Raw genomic sequence first — 18,827 nt, 5'->3', positions numbered from 1 at the left:
GGTTTTCTTTTGTCTCTTAACTCAAAGATGTTGCACAGCTACATCACAGCCAGAATTAGAAACTATAATCTGCAAATCCAATACCTCGGTGATGTCAGTGCTGTGACATTTAAAGGATAAGACTGGTTTTATTCTATACTTTTTCTTATTGTCAACAAATCCCCATATAAAAAAAAAACAATGAATGTATCCAACTACTATTGTCTGATATAGCTTATTGCTCTGTGCCATAGCGCTTCATTGTTGTCCAAAAACAATTAAAACACATCAGTGAGTCACACTGTTTTGGCTCCACACTGTAAATACTCACTAAAGTGCTGTATATCAATCCGCAGCTGGAAACAGTCCCCAATAAATTCACTATTTGAGAAACTTACAGGTTTTTTTAAATTAAAAAGTTAATTGATTCAGCTTTTTGTTAACATTAAAATATATACTCATGACTCGATTTACATATTCAGTGGGAACAAATGGGCTGTGGGCCTGAGTGCTACAGGCAGAGTTTTGGAAAATCTTTGACAACTAACGGCACGAATGAGGTTAAGGAAAGACGTTGGTGTTGACGTCAGAGAAAGGTCACTGTTAATAAAGAGACAAGCTTTAATCGCAGCTCTTCTGTGGGAAAACTTTCCGCCTCACTGCATATGGAGGACGTTACTTCCTGCGTTGGCACTGGGCAATGACATTTGACGTAACTCGTGATGTGTGTATTTGTCTGACATCATTCCAAGGGATCGTGGGCTTGTAAAACTACGCCGCAACTGAAAGGCTGTCATTGTTTAGGAGTTCAGTGTGATGCTTAATGTCTAAACAGGCGCTTTTTAAAATGAACCTCTGAATGTATTCAAGCCAATCTGGACTAGTCAAAGCTTAAATTTAATTAGAAGCACGACATGAGTGAAGTACAAATATTGAAAGGTGACTGGACTTCACAGGACTTTGGTGATTTCGCATTTTTATGCCTGAGATCTGTCCAATCCAACCACTTTCGCTGGCCTCTGGGGCAGCTCCTCTTCCTCTGTCTTGATTTCCCTGACAGTAATTGTTAGTGAAGAATAGAGCGGTTACAATACTCACTCTCCATGCTGCAGATTGTGATTGGAATGAAGTATATTTTATATGTTAGGCCACCACAGCAGAGAGAGAGAATAATGAAACGGTTTTCTGTAGCAGGCTCTCTGTTCCAGTCAACTTGGCCATTATCAGACGTGAAATAGGATTCAGGGGATTCAGAGGATGTCCAGGCTTTGTAACGTAGTTGCACTCTGTTTGTCTTAATTGGTTCCATGTCTCATTACTAATTCTCCTGTCATTTCAGATCCCACCTTTCTTCCATGCAATCAGCTCATTTCCCTCACCTGGTTTTCCCCACCCATCTCCTCACCTGCAGTCCATTTGCTCATTAGCCCCCTGTATACATACTAGTCCATTTCCACTTGATCCCTGCCAGTTTGTCTTGTGTAGTTTTTGCCAAGCTCTCCAGTAATTTCAGTTTTTGACTTCTCGTTCTGACCCTGTTTTTCCTGTCTTGGACTTGGGATACCTGCCTGCCCCTTGTTGGATTTGTTTGCCTGTTTGATCTCCTGGTTTTGACCCTGCCTTGTTTGATCTCCTGGTTTTGACCCTGCCTGTTCCTTGGGCTGAGTAAACTGATCTTCCCTTAAACTTGTCTGCCTCAGAGTTGTGCATTTGGGTTCTCCAGTACCAGCAAACATGACAGGATTTGTTTTTTTTGGGGTTTTTTTGGTGCAGTGAGACAGTGAGGCGAGAGGAATCAATAAAAAGTGATTGGCAAGCCTGTTTTGTTGCTGCAAAACAATTATCAGAGTTTGGTGCTCTTTGGTGGAGTTGTAGAGATGAAACTTAGCCATTTCTAGCAAACATTCTGTCTGGTGCTATTACACTGCAGTCCACCTACTCTTGACCCCAATCTCCCAGACATCCACACAGGCAAGGAAGGTTGACACGTGCCCCCCACACCACCACCTTCATCCTCGATCTAAGCCGCCTTCACACCCCTTCGACTCAACCTCAGCCCCTCTGACAATCGAACAATCTTTAAACTGACCTTGACCACAAAAAAAAGGAATTAAAAAAAAAAAATCGAAGAAGAGGCGGGGGAGGGAGCCTCATAAGAAAACCTCCCACCCTAAAAATAGAAAAGGTGGCAATTAAGTGCCAATCTAATCATCCCTCTGGTAAACGAGCCCTGAAGATTCCACCCTCGTATCCCCAAGGCCCCTTTTTTTTTTTTTTCACACCACTTCCTCATCATTGCTGGCTATCTGCTTAATTACGCCCCCGCCATCCCCAGATAAGAGAGTGATAGCCTTATCACCACGGCTCATTTCCAAATCCATGAAATTAATAAAGTCTACCTCCCCGTCTCAGTTCTGGGGCCAAACTTATATTAGCTGTCACGTATGAGAACTCAGTGAAGTAATACTTTGCCTCTTCTTACAGTTGGCAAAGAAAAGCTACAGGAAATCATCCTCGAGGAGATTAAAGACAAGGAGGTGAAGGCTTTTTTTGTGTTTTAGGCAAATTATTTGCGCTGTGGTTTTTCACCCTGATGAGCCTTGTGTCTGAGTGTTAGTTTTATGATTCCTCTGCTTTCATTTATCATTCGCACAGTAGCTGGATTGGTGCAGTTAACTACTTAATTTTTCTTAATCTCCACCTTGGGAAAACTACTAAATTGCACAGTTCTGTCTCCCTCCGCAGTGGACTTTGCACACATTACTTTGCATGTGTGTGAAATATCAATTAGTTAGGAGTATGTTGGAATAAAAGCGTTACCTGCAGGCACTCCATAAAACTCCCAGCTTGTTATAAGTGATAGTTTCTTTATCTGTGGATCATCAATAAACCTCTAATAAAATAAAGTGGAGCCTGAGATGCTTTCCAGTCGGATCCACCTCGAGTCTATGAGTTCTCTCCATGTTGGCTGCTGTAATCAGTGGGGAGACAGCTGGTTTCACCACGCTGTTCCACCTGCCTGCTCCCCTGAGTAAAGGGCTGTGCTTCACCGACCAAATCCACTCCAAGTCTCTCTCAGAGGCACACTCCAGCATGACTGGCAGGGGTCTCACACATAGATTTCAGGGAAAAGGGAAGGTTGGGCGGACCCGTCACCGCACCGATGCTGGCAATGGAATGAGACGGGCTCCCACTAGGTTTGGGCCTGTCATTTATTTCTAAACGACGGCAGATGGTGGGCTTGGCGCTTGCACCATCCTCTCAATCTCCCAAGGTGCACTTCTGTGATGGATGTGGCGAATGGGAGCGCTGCAGAGAAGGCTGAGGCACATCTGCGCGGGCCGATAACGGGGGGCAAAGTATGTCTGGGCTTTCTAGCCGTCGACTCGCTTTCACATATTACTCATTCCCTCACAGGCCTCTTGAGGACTCATCTTTTTGAGTTTATTTGCCTCTCGCTTTCATAGCTTTGCTTTTTGCCGCTCTTATCAGCAGGACACCTTTCTGTTTACCGCGCAGGTGCACCTTTAAGTTTGACATTGCTACCTGGCTGGAAAAATCTATACAGACTCTCCGTCGAGTATGCAATATACCCCATGTGAAAAATGACTGCTGGCACAATAGTTCATCATCACAGAATTATATTAACTGTAGCTATCAGGAGGTTACTCAGGTTACTTATAAAATCTTTACTTAGGAACTTTCACAGACAGTTATGCAGAAGCAGCCAACAACTTTTAATAAAGTGACATTGTGTGTAGGAATTTAACTTTATTAATTGGCTTTCATTTCTTTGTTATCCTCGTGCTTTGTCTTATTGTCTCTCACAGCGCTGTAAAATGTATTTTGTAATTATGCTGTTCTGAGTAAGTTTTGGTATCCAACAACAATAGATGTGCAGGATACTTGTGCTCTCTATAGAAGTCAAATATGCATTATACTTAAACATTAATGTGCTTTATACAACCGTTCACATCCAGTATCGGGTAAAATCAAAAACGTATGACAAACGATGTGCACAGAAAAATAGAAAATAGGGAGCAAAACTTGCTCTCACAGGCACAGCTCTGTGACGTTGTGGCTTCATACCCCACCGAGAGTGTTTCAGAAGCGAGTTTTGCCCATCAGATTTTACCACCTCGCTCAGATTCGATCATTTCTTTCTTGGTTTATGTGCTTCTACCATGAGTAAGCAGGCTACATATTAAAATTGTTTGCCTTTCATCTGTTTTTATGATCAGAAGTCTGCACAGCGCGTTTTATTTGAAAATTGATCGGATAATCTTTACTGTTACTAGGTCTTGGTCTGGTCCGCTGCTTTATGTGACATCCAAAAAAAAATAGGAGAGCCTCGTATTCTTAGCAGAAACCCATGAAGGCGTTAGCTAAGATGAAGAAAACCTCGTAAGATTTAGTGTTTGCAATATGACACAAACATAGCAGCGAGGTAATATTACTTACTGGACCAACAGCAAGAAGCCCAGATCAGTGTCTGTCTTTCAGCTTTTTAATTCACAAATCTCTCGCCAATGACTAAAAGTCCCAGATTTTCTCTGGTATAATAAACATTATGTATACTAATGATGTATACTAGTTTGATTTCTATTGAGACTGCTGTTAGGAGTCTCAAGTTGTTGGCTTTTTTAGCTCAAAAATAACAGAGATAGGGTTTATATGTCCAAAAATAGTGAATAAGATCACAGTATTCCCATTCCTAGTCCAAAATGACGTCTTCAGATTGCTTGTTTTGTTTAACTAACCGCCCAAACTGTCCAAACCAAAATAACAAAACATAAAATAGAATATATCTTGACTTTAAATAACATTCAAAGTCCAACCTGACTGCAAAGCATGTGGGGAATAAGGGACACGGCTCCAGTGAAGTGTGTGTGCCTTCTTCTTTTTTTTTTGTCCTCTTTCAACCTCTGGCTTTTTCAAGATCCCCTGAATCGAGCTTTTAGTGGAGCCGTTTACAAAACACACACCCACGTCCTACACACCATCTGACACCGTGCAGCCAAAGACACATTAAAGTGAGCAATCACTGCCTAACAACACCCTTGCAAAGGTCACATCAGCTTCATCACCCTAATCATCGCACACCATCACTTTCCATGATTTAGGGTTGCAGTAAAAGCATCATAACCCGCCCAACCACATCCCTGCCCATAAACGTATCCATGGCAACAGAGACGTCGTGTTGCCCTCCGCCGATGCATCTTTGGGATTCTCTGTGCGTCGCTGCAGGGTGACAAGTCAGGCGTAAAGAGTCGATTTAGCTGCGGCATTGGGGAGGCTCGCACATTAGCAGAAAGGAAATAGGAGCCAGCAAATACTTAGTGGGTGATTGGCTCCGCAATAACAGAACACCCCCTTTGGCAGCTCGTCAAGCGGTGCTATACGGATGCCATTACAAACAGGGGGCCATTAGCAGGCACCAAGGCTCTGTGAGGCATGTCGCTCCTTCACGTCTTTCACCCCCCAGGGCTGCTTTAAGTTGTGTATGATCAGCTATATACTGCTCATCCTGTGTGTTTGTCTCCTTTACCTTTTCAGATAGCATTTTGCATCATCCAGCCACTTTAATCTAACACTTTCATGTAGCTGGGTAAAACATCTAGTACAGATCCCTCCAAAGGCCTAGTTACATCAATCCCCTTTGCAAAAGAGAGGCAATTTGGGTCAAAACATGGCACACTGTGTATACACAACGCCTCAGAGGATCAGACCCAGATCTGACGTCGAAACAAAAACCTTCCTGTTTGCCTTTATGAACCGAGACTGCTCTTTCAATTTCCTATAGAGGTCATGTTGCTCATATTATGGTTTAATAGCATCTACTTAGTGCATTTTTTTTTTTTTTTGCCGTGCGATTAAGATTTTAAACAGATACATGCACACGCGCACACACACACACACACACACACACATCCTAAAAGCTTCATTTTGCTGTAGGGAGCACTAGAGACCAGATCTGCATTATAATGACCTCCTCACTGTAGGAAAATGTGCTTTGAGATTCTTTTTTCTATGCCTCATGCAGCGTTGAGGAACAGTACACACTGTATGTAAGTAGATCTGCACAGAAGCGCTATTAATATGCAGTAAAAAGCTAACTTAACCACTGGTGGGATGAATATTTTATCAGCGCACGGCGCGCTGAGGTTTCCACTATATCTCTTTTTTATTGTGAGGTGAAAAGGCAGTTGAATGCGTTGTGTGGCCACAGACAAAGTGAAGCCTGTTGATGCATCATATAATTTCAGATTCTCATAGTTTCATCAGTCACCTCTACTGTAGTTTTTATTCTGTCATTAATAACAAAATTGTCCTTGAAATAATAAGCAGCATCTATTCACAGATTTTAGCTGTGAATGAAATAACTCATCGGAAGCGCATACTCTGAATACTGGTGATATTTTTTGGTAGAATACAGTATGCGGCATAAACAGGATCTGATTGTGAATTCAAATAAGGAGGGGGAAAAAAATAAGGGAAGGGGAATATTGAAGCTGTTCAGCCCTGCTTTGCACTTCACTGCATCATCAAGATGAAGAGAAAATAATCCTTCTCGGCTTCAATTTGCATCTGCACACATCTGACACACTATATTTTACATGTTGTGTTCACCTTGCGGAGACATTCGAACATGTGAGCACGTGAAAGCCCCCCACAAAGCTACTTACCATACAGATCCACATTGACACTTCTCTCCCCTGATATTATACAAAATATGGGCATGTATTCAAGGACACAGCATGACTGGGACATCCCTACTATTGACTGAGCCCGTTCAATAATACATCCATGACATTTTGTTTGTTGACGAACCCCAGAGAGACCAGAAACCGCCCAGATCACCTGGGCTAAGAGGAGGAATGAAGGACCAACTACATTTCACAAGTTTGGTGAATTTCTAAGTCCACGGCTTGGCTCAGCCTGAAACTCTCCCAGTTGAATTATCAGCACAGCAGATAAACTACTGTATTCACATATATCTGAGTGTTTGATAAAAAATATCAAAAGTAGGAGCCAACCTTTGAGCTTGTATATCGACAAGCTGCATTTCTCCAAGAAACATTCAATCGCAGAGCTTAAACTTTTTGTTACTATGCTGCTAACAGCTGGCGAAAGCTTGAAGACGACGCTGCTGAGGAAACTTTTTCTTTTTTACTCTTGAATTCTGGGTCAAGTTTTGTCAGATTCAGCAATCACAGCTCCAACATTTTGTTCAGAAATAAAGTCTTTTTGAATTCTCAGCTCAGATTCGTGCCTCTGACCAGCTTCTTCTCCATAACAACAGCAGCCGAGGCTCTTGGGTATTGTAAGAGGCGCCTGTTGTGCCAAACGGATACAAGAAAAGACAACTTCTCAGAGACAAAGGGTGAAATAATGAAAACAGATGGCCACAGCAGGAACCCATATTACCTTATCTTGGAGACTCCTGTGTTTCTATGTTGACTTACATTGAAGATGTCTTTGCAGCTCTATAGGCTGATTTCTGTGCTTACATGCCGCTGCATCCACTTCTATTCAGATCATTCAGTGACTCAGTTTGCCCTCCGGCGAGGTCCCCCAAAGCAGGGGCTACAACACCTTCTGTGTCTGCCCATGCTAAAAATGCATGCATTCATGGTGGAGTACCACGATTTGGATGATGTCCGCTAAATAGTGTTATATTATTGTTATATAAAATTAGTTTCCTGCCCTGCCCGGGCCAGCTGTGTGCACGTCAATAGTCTCCTCTACCACCCATGAGGTGGTGCATGAACACCCCGGGAGTTTTTATTTTATTTTATTATTTTTTTTTGCAGTTTCACAGTCCCGCAGGCACCCTCACTGACTGGCATCTCATTAGGAGAGCAGGGCGCCGTGCTCTTGTGTTCGCCGCCAGACAGGCCACGCCACAGGCTGCATGCTAATTGCGGAGGCGTAGCCAGCATGAGACGACCTTGTATGGTAAAAGAGGAAGGAGGCAGAAGAAGTGGTTTTGTTTTAGCGTCTGGTGGGCAAAGGGGGCTCTCCTCCACAAACCGCTTTTGTCCTGACCTTGGGCTGCAACGATGGCCAAGTCTGACCACTCACTGGGGTAAGATCATAAAGTAAAGGCTTTATTTAAAAAAACCATAAAGCGATGCAGTGTGTAATAGAGGTAGTAAGCACTTTACATAAGACACTGTGTTATATTTAGGATGTAATGAGTAAAGCATCTTAGTGAGTGACATTATCTTGACATTAATTTGCTGCTTATCATAACTTTACTACCATTTCAAAGCCTTCGCTTGTTCTTTTGCTCGACAACTCATTAGGTTCGAGGCTTCAAGTGAAAGTCACATCCAAAACACATTCTGACAGTAATTTAGCACTTCTCTGCAGTAATATATATACTTTCACCCCCTGTGACATTAATTTACAACATGTCTCAGCTGTGTTATAGTTTTGAAGCTTGGGTCATGGTAATTTTCATTGAACATAAAAAACTATAGCCTGGATATTAATGCAAATGATACACAAGGCTCTTTTTTTCTTCGGCTAGTGGATGTGCACTTCTCATGACTTGCGTATTTCAAACTCTGAACCCTGTCTGGCTCTATCTGTAATTTCATCATAACCTCTCCAGTCCAATAACACGACCTCTTGGCAGCGTACTCCATCTCAGCGCTCACATCTGACAGGTTTTTTTTTCTTCGAGCAGCTGAACTGAAAAGTCCTCAGATTAAATTCCAATCAGTGACAAAGCGCGTAAACACTTGGACGGACAGAGAGGAGTCTGGACTGAGTGTCCACAAAAAGGTCAAATATAGTCAGCGATAGGTGAAACAATGGTCTTTCTAATACTTAAATCTCAGCAAAACTTAATTGAATTCCTGCAAATATAGAATATAAAGTGTGCGTTGTGTGAGAGAGACACACTATAGCAGCCTGTCTGTTTTAGTGTCATTAGTTCCTCCCTGCCACTCATTGATAAAGAGGCGCTGCCATCAGCCAAACCAGCCATCTCCTTCAGTCCTCATTAAAATGTCGTCATATTAAAAAATAATTTCAGGCCTTTGCTGATGAGCGTTTTATTGCCTTCATGAAAATGTTCTCACTTTGGAGTCAACGGGAGAGAGAAAACCTTCAATGAGTAATGAAAGTGGGGAGGGATAGAGGGGGAGAGAGAGAGGAAGAGAAAGAGAGAGAGGACAGAGGAGATAAGGGTGATTTGTTGCATACTCGGGAGGATGGTTTCGATATTTAGACAATTAATAATCTCTTTCTTTAGCTGCCCTACATAAACATCCTTTCTTTTCAGCAAAGTGCGCACTCTAGCAAGAAAAAACAAGCCTTTATCTTGCTCAGTGACCCCCAACATGAGCTCAAGAATACCTTATATAGTCTATAGCATATGTAATGCAGCATTAAGAAAGTGAGGAGTGTGTACATTCAAGTCAGTCTAGTGTAACACACTGTTCATCTCCATCTCCATGATCGTCTTAATAACCTACACAGCCTTAGCTTCACCAGGAAACCAAGTTTTTCATGTACACACTTTTACTATATATACTATTTTATTTTAGACATGTATGATCCACACATATCAACAACAATACCTCTGTGAATGTGTTGCCATTGGCCGAAAGTCTAATTTACAACAGCAATAATTGCCCAATCTAACACATTTGTTCTCAATAAAGGGCATCTTACAAATAAGTGCAACAAATCAATTTAAAAAAAATCAAATATCTGATGTTGTGAACGACACCTTTTCACCTTTTCAGGTCGGTCAGATGTTGCACTTGAACAGAGACTCTGGAGTTAATCTTCTACTCGCTCACAAAATGCTACCACAAGCACTTTTTATTGTGGAGACGCGTGAAATGGAAAAAGCAATCTTCTCATACCCCCATAGTGGAAAGACATCAGCAGCAGAAAGTTTCGAAAGTACTAAACAATGACCTATTGAGTGTTCTGTGGTCTATTAATGACTCAAGAACCTGCAGTTGCTCAGTGTTGTACAAATAAAGCGCAATAAAGCCTGAGAAGCAGGTTGTCTGATGAAAGTCTTTGCAACTCAAACGTCAAAGGTACAATAATAGAAAAGGTTTAAATGGACACATTCCAACACCTATTCATCGTCCTGGAGTTATTATCTGAGATAGCATTTCCTCTCTTATTGTCTGGACTCATTTCCAGTCTTATTCTCGGCTTCTCAACATTTCCATTTTGCTGATTTGTCGCCCTAATAATGAAAAGCCACAGCAGCAGCAGCAGCAGAGGCATGCATATAGAGAAAACGAATGTGTTGAAGTACAGACGCTCCTGCTGCACGCCACCCTGTAATGTAAATTTAATGCTGCCATATGCTGATGTTCTGAGGCACCGGTGTTGATTAAATGATTTGGTTTGTATCTGATGAAGAACTCAAAGTTTTGCACCGTTTGTCACGTCGCAGCACGCTATCTCTCTCGCCCTGATAATCACATTTCTATTCAAAGTGGAGCAAAAATAACGACATTAGCAGAATGTGGAGATACTGTATTCTTTCCCTGAGCTGTGTGTTTTCTTTATGAGATATTTTAATTGTAAATACAAACACAAGCGCACCAGAATCAGTCTATTAATATGGAAAACCATGAATTATGAGAGGAAATTAAACTACTTTCGCACAGACACACGGAGAAACAACAAACACACAAACACAAGCATGATATGAGAACATTAATGTCCCGGTAGAATATACACATAACTACTTGATTGGCCTCAAGGGATGTAATATCTACGCTTTAATTTCAGATAGCAAGTAAGCATATCCTGTTACAAGCCAATACAAGAGCTTAATGCAGGCAATGTGTTTGTTATGCTCTCATTTTATATCCTCACTTCTTAGGATTTAGGATTTGAGATGAGATGAAAAGATTTCCGCTATGTGGGTTACAGCCAGTTTCCTGTTTTGAAAAGTTTACTCACATAATTAATAATATTCTGTTTAAAAATCCGTTATTTCTCTTCCTTTAAGGCTGATTCGCGAAGTTCTAGAGACATAAAGTAGATGTAACTAATTGCATTCCCCCGCTGGGTCTGGACTTTAATACGCTTCATTTTGGATGTGATTTCTTCAGGATGTACAGACCGCTGCGGCTGCTGCTGCTGGACAGAAACATTTATTTCTTGCCCTGGCGCTGGGCTCATGTTCATATTCACGCCAGTCAGAGAGTTGCTCGTGGCTCTGGGTTTTTTGGTAGTAATACAGACAGAAGATGCCAAAGCAGTGTTAGGTCATTACTCATCCCACAGCCTACTGAGAATAGAAAACGAGTCAAAATGTGCCAGCAAAGAGAAGCCAGAGGTAGAAGAAGAACATACTTAAGTAAAAGTACTCAATTATGAATCCTGGATTTGAAAACAAGTAAGATAATGACATTTAAAAGTGTGTGTTTTGCAGGAAAATGGCCCCTGTGAATGATTTATTGTTGTAGCTGGTCGAGCAGTGTAAAATACTTTATATTCAGTTAGGTAACTTAGTTGGTAACGAGTCAGGCCTCTCTAAAAGGTTACAAGATAAATCTGTTTTTGGTTTTTGTGAAATTTTACTTGAGTTTGACGTCTTTGGACCTCAAACAGTTTATCTAAATGAAACCTTCTGAGCAAACGCCACAAAATGATTTAAGCTTACGCTGACAAATCCCTCTAACACCTTCAGTAATTATGACAGGAGCAAAAGAGGAAGTTATATGACATTATCATAGAGCAACAAAGTCCATGTAGGAAGCAGGTTGGGGTAAAAGGAATGGGGGATACGATAATGGTCGTCTCCCGTCATCTCCCATGGTCGATTAGTGTTACCATGTCGATGAAGCTCATCACCCAAACGATGCTGCTTTTGACCCTAAATCTAACCACACGTCACATTAGTTTTTTAATCATATGTTTTCCTATATAAAATAATAATTACATTTACCAAATAAATGTATCTGTAAGTATATTATGTTCCTCTAAATTTTAATGGAGTACATGTATAAAGTAGCATAAAATGGAGATACTTTAAAACAGTACTTGAGCAAATGTAGGTTTCTTTCCACCACTGAGAAAAACACAACTATTTCAGTCACTCATGCCACTGCAAGAACATAGAAAAAGTCTAAATAATGGTGTGTCGGCTGCTCAAAAACATGTTTTTTTGTGTGCAATATCGGCTGATAAATACTGCATTCCAGGGGGATGATGTTCATTTGTGACATCCTCATTTCATATTCTCGCCAGTTGGGCATGCCTCAGTTTTGAGGTGTAATATAGGCCTGCCAAATCAGCGGTAGCCCCATTACTCATCCCCCTCTGTGCTGTCTCCTGGCTTGTGCTCCGGCGCTAATGCAGATTACAGGGATATATGAGGGCTATTTTGTTCGCTGCAGGGTGGAAACGATCACAGGCAACCCCATCCCTCTCTTATGCGCAGCTCTACATCTGTTCCCCCCCACGAAAGCCTATCTGGAGATCCATCAGAGCCAAGCCCTTATCGGATCTGAGCCTGCTACATCTATTGCACATCAATTATAGATGGTATGTGTAAAAAAAAAAAAAAAAAATTGGGTCACTATATCAACAGACGCTCACAATCCTCAGAGACATTGTTTGGTTAAGTGATTAGTGGCTTAACTTTAGATACAGTTTGTGCATGTTATAAGTGTTAAATGGTCCATTTATGATACATGAGTATATAGAAACAAGGGCCTCCAGTGAAGGAGAATAATGGCTAACTAATAATGGTTTTGCCATGATGATAATGCGGCTCAAACTTTCTTTGTGCAGAAAAGAAATCAGAGAGCAGAGGGAATTAATCACAAACGGACACATTTTTTCATGATCTTTGAGGACCCATGGTGTTCTGTGCAGGTGGAAATCCACACAGGTGTGAAGCTTCATAATCGATAAACTCCTTTTTTTTTTCTGCTGCAAGACAATCCGAGGTGATAAATGAGCCGAGCTGCATTACTCGCAGTTGAAAATCACTCGCAACTTAAATTCATTTCCAACTTGGTCCCTGACAGAGAACACAGATATATTATTCAAATTTCCAATCTATTCTGTGACCAGGACGCGTCAAAAAAAAAAACCAACAAAAAAAAACGCACGTTTAATCTTTATGCAAGTCTCTCCTCATCTGTTGGGTAAATAGACCATTCATCATATTATTGGGCTTTTACAGCTTGACTGTTTGAGTGATCTGTCTCTCAAACAGCCTCACTCCCTGGCAGTCCAATCAATCATTTTTCAATGAAGATGTCACAGCTCATTGTGTGGAGTGTTATCCCAAACAATTTCCAGAGCTTTTTAGATGATAAATTAAAAGCTAAACTTTTTTTTTTTTTTTAGCTCATGAGAATGGCCGGCTCTCCATATGGAATATTTGAACCATATGCTTCATGTTTTTAATCCTGAATCCACCTACTCTTAAGATTTTTCACCTCAGCGGAGACGTTAGCAGGTGCAGGAATGTGCTCATTATTAACTTTTCATTAGGCATTGTAAACCGCACTCGTCATCAAGAAGTAGTTGCTGCTCAACAAGGGACGTAATTGGTTTGTGGTTAATGGCTATTTGAAGCTGTAAGCTGTGGGTGTGTCTGCAAAACCGCCGCAGGAGCTCTTTAAGACTCCATACTTTCTCAGGAAGAAGAAAAAAGTTTTTAAGATTTACTGCTCGCACTCGGAAATCTCTTCCAGGACGTGCTTGTTATTGGAGGTACTCAACAAACAGAAGATAATGACCCTTAATTCAATAGCTAAGCCATGAGATTGACTCATTAAATAACCAAACAGCAGCAGTGGAGTAATAAGGTTTTCACTCTTCAGGTTAAATTATTATTCTCCTGCGAACACATGCCTCACGTCTCCTCTCTTCTGTGTTTGTCGCAGGATCCTTCAGGAGCCGATGGAGAGACCCACGACACCGGGGAGCCTGAACCGCCTGACACAAGGACGTGTTCTCAGATAACACATTGTGCAGACAAAAACATCCCACACAAAGCCCACACACAAACTAACATAAATCTCATCACTATTCTCTTTGACAAGCTTAATGCTGAGTCATAGCATCCCCAAGTCGACTAAAGAACTTCTAATGATTGCAGGTTTGATTGCTAAATAAACCTGTTAGTTATAATATGTGAAACAATTAAGATGTGGAAGAAGTATTGACATCTATTACTGGAGAAAAAGAAGACTCATTTAATAGTGTTATTGTTGTTAGACATTTTATTGGATTTTTGTGAGACGCATTTTAATGCGGTAGCTGGTTGAGGTGGAGCCAATTTCAACTAGATTATATCTACACTAATTTGACATCTGTTATGTGATGATTGCGTGTTTCACTTCTAAAATCGTACTATTTATTTAAAGTAACGCGTACAGCTTGTGCAAAAGCTGGCAAACACATGAAGTGAAGAAATGTAATGAACCGTGCTTCATTCAAAATCTAGCGTTCTCGCAAAATGGTCCTTGAAATATCAAGAAAATATTACATGGTTATGGGTAGTGATGCAGTAACGTTAAGGATCATTCGAATGAAGTTTTAACTGCTTCATATACTAGATAGATAGATAGATAGATAGATAGATAGATAGATAGATAGACAGACTGTTTCTTTGCGAATATGAATTGCTTCTTTGCACAGAATTGTTATTCGTAGGTGAGTATTTGAGCATCGATAGCCATTCAAATGGTGTTTCCTGTGTGCATCTCTAGTCGGACATAAAACAAAATGGCCTATTTCATCAAGAGCAACAGCAACCTTTACACTCTCTGAAACCGAGTGCTTTGAAACCCAACCTTTTTCCAACCCAATTAGTAAGATTAAATGTAATCTGTTACCTCACTACTCACGCCTCGTCTCATGAGCCCCAACAGAGGATTTGTGAGGATCCGCAGGTCCGTTCCTCCATGTGTCAGCCCCCACACGGCACCTCCTCCTCCTCCACCTCCCCGCCCTCAGTGCACCGCAGTTGCATTATTAAACTTGTATAAGATCATTAGCATACAAAGCAGGAAACCTACCGCGGTGAAGTCATACATATTTATCTGGACGTGCCTGACTTGTGCGCGCATACACTCGTACTGTAACCTCTTTACACACACAGGCGTGACTGTGACTTCCTACTGCAGGAGAGCTGTGAACAGAGAATATGAAGTGGATATTACTAAAGCGTGGCTAGTTTTTAAGGGATAGATATTTATGTGTGCAACATCTGAGGCTTGCGTGTGCCGTAAACTGCACATTAAAACACGCCTGCGAGAGCAGAACGAGTGTTTATTTTGAGACAGAGCAGATGGAGTTTGGTTAGGTTCATCAGAGCAGTTTGCTTCGAGCATATCAAATATAGTTTACACACAGAGGAATTTCAGCGTCTAGCAATGCCTGCAATACATATTCATCTCCTGTACACGGAAGCACATAATCTAACAGAGGCAAAGACAAACAGAGAGCATGGTCTTGTAAATACTTGTATCACCTGTGGGTTACCTCTGTCTTTTGAATGCCTGTGAAATCAGCTCCTTTTCTCTCTCCTTCCCTTGTTCCCTCCCCTCTTCAAATCCACCTTTTCTCCTCAACCATGCTATCCCCAGTTCCCTGCCTTTTTCGGAAGATCACTTTCTACACTTTCCCTTCTTTTCCTCAACTTCCCCGGTGAGAGCACAACCCTTCCTTTTTATTTTTGGCAGCGTGGAGTCCTTTTGGTAATATTCCTTTCCTCCTTCCTTCTTTTTCCTCCCTCCTGTGAGATTGCTGTTGTGTCTTATGGCTTTTTATTCCTACGTGATGGTAGATGGGTTCATGTAGGAGTAGAAGCCACTAAACACGCGGTGAGTGCTCAACGCGCTGGCCAACACACACAGCGAGCTTCCTGTGGATATGACAGCTGCCATGTTCACATCAGTGCCCTGCCCATTATCAAGATTGTGCACACAATAAAAATAGAACATGGTAATCATTTCAGTGAGCGGGTAATCTTCTTAGACCAGACCTGTAATGTGAAAAATCTTTTTAAGTGACTTAATTACAACAGTTATTATCCTTAATTGAACAATTGGTTTTAGGACAATAGTGCAGAATGTACTGTAAGTTTGGGCTGACAAATCAATCTGAGCAAAGTTGTGAACAGACCTACTTTTCCACAAAGATCTCCCACCTGCATGCTGGCTGCACGTGCCCTGAATTTTTAAACTCATTCCTGCGTTCCTTTGCCCTGGGGTCATCGTACAAAACTGGAGCTGGAAAGTTCTCAAAATAGAGATCAGGAGGAGTGGGTGCCACAATAGAAAGGAAGCAACGCGCAGAGGTAGGTCATCTTGTATGATAATACTGTACATAACACTAGAAAGCAAAGGTGGAAACATGTTACAGAACACTCTTATGACATACAGAAGTGTGAAAATAAACCCTGTCTACATGTGAACTGATTTGAATTGAGCTGATGTGAGATACTGCACACCAAAATCATCAATTTCCCTCTCCAGCATTTTAATGAACTATGGAAAAAAAGCCCATTTTCAGCTTGGTGACTGATTATTATATTTTTCATTGAATTCAATGTTTGTTTGTTTTTATATGGTATAATTGGCTTAAACGTGCATTGACTGATTTTCAGCCACTTGTTGGCAGTAGATCAAGTTTGTCGGAGCAATATTAACAATCATTTGAAGTTATGTTTCTGTTCACCTTAGGAATTTAAATATTTACTCACCTTTCAGCTTTTCGCTCTGTTTTTGGTCTCCACCAACTGCTGAGGGAAATACCTGGCTCTTTAGCTGCTAAATGCTCTGATATGTTTAATATGTTTTGGTCCTGGGCAGATAGAGGTAGTGTGCACAGTCAGCGTTTTTTTTTTTTGGTTTGATAGTTGCGGTTGCTTATGCAGTTGAGCCAAAACAGTAAAATTTGATGGAAAACCAAAAAAAAAAAACAAGCTAAAAGATGGTAAAACGGTTCATAGAGCTGGGGGCATCTGCAGAGGCATACATGTAGTCATTTGATCCATTGTTAACAAACACATTGATTATAGATAATTAAAAATAAAGAAATATTTAATCGTTCAGTTTGTCTCAACAAGTTTGGAGGTATTTAATTTCACTGGATGCCTACTTTACTTTTTTTTGTAAATTCACATTCAGTCATTCACATTCATTCACATATGCTCATTTCAGGACTGATGAGACAAACACTGCTCCTTTTAAAGCTATTTAGCTCTGAAAACTGTGACTCAGCTCAGTTCAAACCCTTTAAATTCCTGTCTACTCATAAATTGGGTCTGGGACATTTTAGCCAGCTCAAAATGGCTAATAATGGGAACTTTCTGCCTGAAATGAACTCAGTGTCAACCAATTAAGCAAGAAATTCAAATTATCCTGTTCCTGTTGGGTCCAGTTTGGCGCTGTGGGGTTTGGGTTTAAATGTCAAACTTCTGTTTGTATTTGCTATAAAATAAGCCACTCGCTCTCTCCTCCCTAACAGCATCTAAATAAAGCCTAAATGGATTGTTGTTGGAAAACCAAAAAATGAATTATTAATCCCTGGAAGAGTTTGACACATGCTTGCAATTGAATGACATTACTTCTGTGCTGACATGAGGTGGTGGATAATTATCCAAGATGAAATTGCAATAGATATGGTCTGCTGAAGTTTAATGATTTATTCAGGGCTGTAAGTTATGATCTAATATTCAGTGGGAGGGATGGGAAGTTTCTTTTGCTTGCATTATCAGTTTAATTTATTTTTCAGGTTCCCACTCCTACGTAGAGTTTTTTTTTTTTTCTTCTCTATAGAGACACGAGGAGGTCTGAGAGAATAGTAGAGCAGTGGAGAAACATTAGAGGAGGCTGAGAGAGGATTCGATCTTGGGCCAGCAGGAGTCCGTGGGAATCTAAAGGTGGGAATCAACCACCATGGCATCTATGGGAAAGTGTTTGCATTATTTAAAACTGGCATATGAAGGGAGGAAGTTTGAATAGATTGCTGCCACCCTCTGCTTCGCCCGAGGGCGTGTACGCGTTTCCCTGCGTTCCTCGGTTACGATCTGACTGTGCTGTAAACCTCACATTTCCAAAATGTCAAAATGTTCGGTGAAATAACACACAGTGCATTTCCACTGTGACAGCCTGTGCTTTTTTTTCTTTTTTCAAATTATGCAATGGCTTTCATGAGTCCCCGGGCTGTGAAACTTGCACAAGGTCACATAATCCTCAAGTTCAGGTAAAAACATGAAAATCATCAGAATTGGAGTAATGGGACTTTCATCTGACAGAAGCAATAATGTGGTGTGTTTGTGTACAGTAGCTATAATGTATGACTGTAATGCAACCCTCCTCAGGCTATACTTTTTCCCTGTAATAAATAATGCTCTTTTGTGTTCCCTGCTTCATTTGTTCCCTGTTGTAACATCAATGCTGCTCAATAAATCATGAAACACGCCTGTTCAACCTGACGAATATCTCTTGTTTCATTTGTCTGTCAAAGTCTTTTATTTGTGTTTCTTTTTTTCAAATGCCACACACAGACACACACACACACATGCACAAGGTCTCCCGTTTCCAGTTTTACAAGAGGTCTTTTCTTGTAAGTCAGGCTGTTTAACTCAAATCTCTCACCGGATTTGATAAAAACTCAGAAAAGTCGACACAAGGGTTACACAAACTGGTTTATGTGCACAACATGTAGAAGTACAAACAGTGAGGGGAGCAGCAGAAAAAACATGGTCAATTATTAGCAACAGCAGCTATAAATAAGCTTCAGGAGATAGTTATTAATTGGTTTATATGTAAGCCAATAACAGACAGACCTATCATAAATAAATGCTCATGTTAAACCTGCTATAA

The 18,827-nt window shown here is 40.9% G+C and overlaps 1 long non-coding RNA gene across 1 annotated transcript in view; it reads left to right on the top strand.

Moving 5' to 3' along the window:
• The window catches only part of LOC109139718 (uncharacterized), a 50,645-nt gene extending 32,209 nt beyond the window's left edge, over positions 1-18,436 (top strand). The window contains exon 3 of the long non-coding RNA XR_002042283.2: positions 13,875-18,436. This is a non-coding gene — a long non-coding RNA (uncharacterized LOC109139718). The remainder of the gene's footprint in view (positions 1-13,874) is intronic.
• Positions 18,437-18,827: the final 391 nt, after the last annotated feature.

This window comes from Larimichthys crocea, chromosome XX (assembly GCF_000972845.2).
Source record: "Larimichthys crocea isolate SSNF chromosome XX, L_crocea_2.0, whole genome shotgun sequence".
NCBI classification, from domain to species: Eukaryota; Metazoa; Chordata; class Actinopteri; family Sciaenidae; genus Larimichthys; species Larimichthys crocea.
The sequence above is the reverse complement of the archived record's forward strand: the minus strand, read 5'-3'. Positions and strand labels throughout refer to the sequence as shown.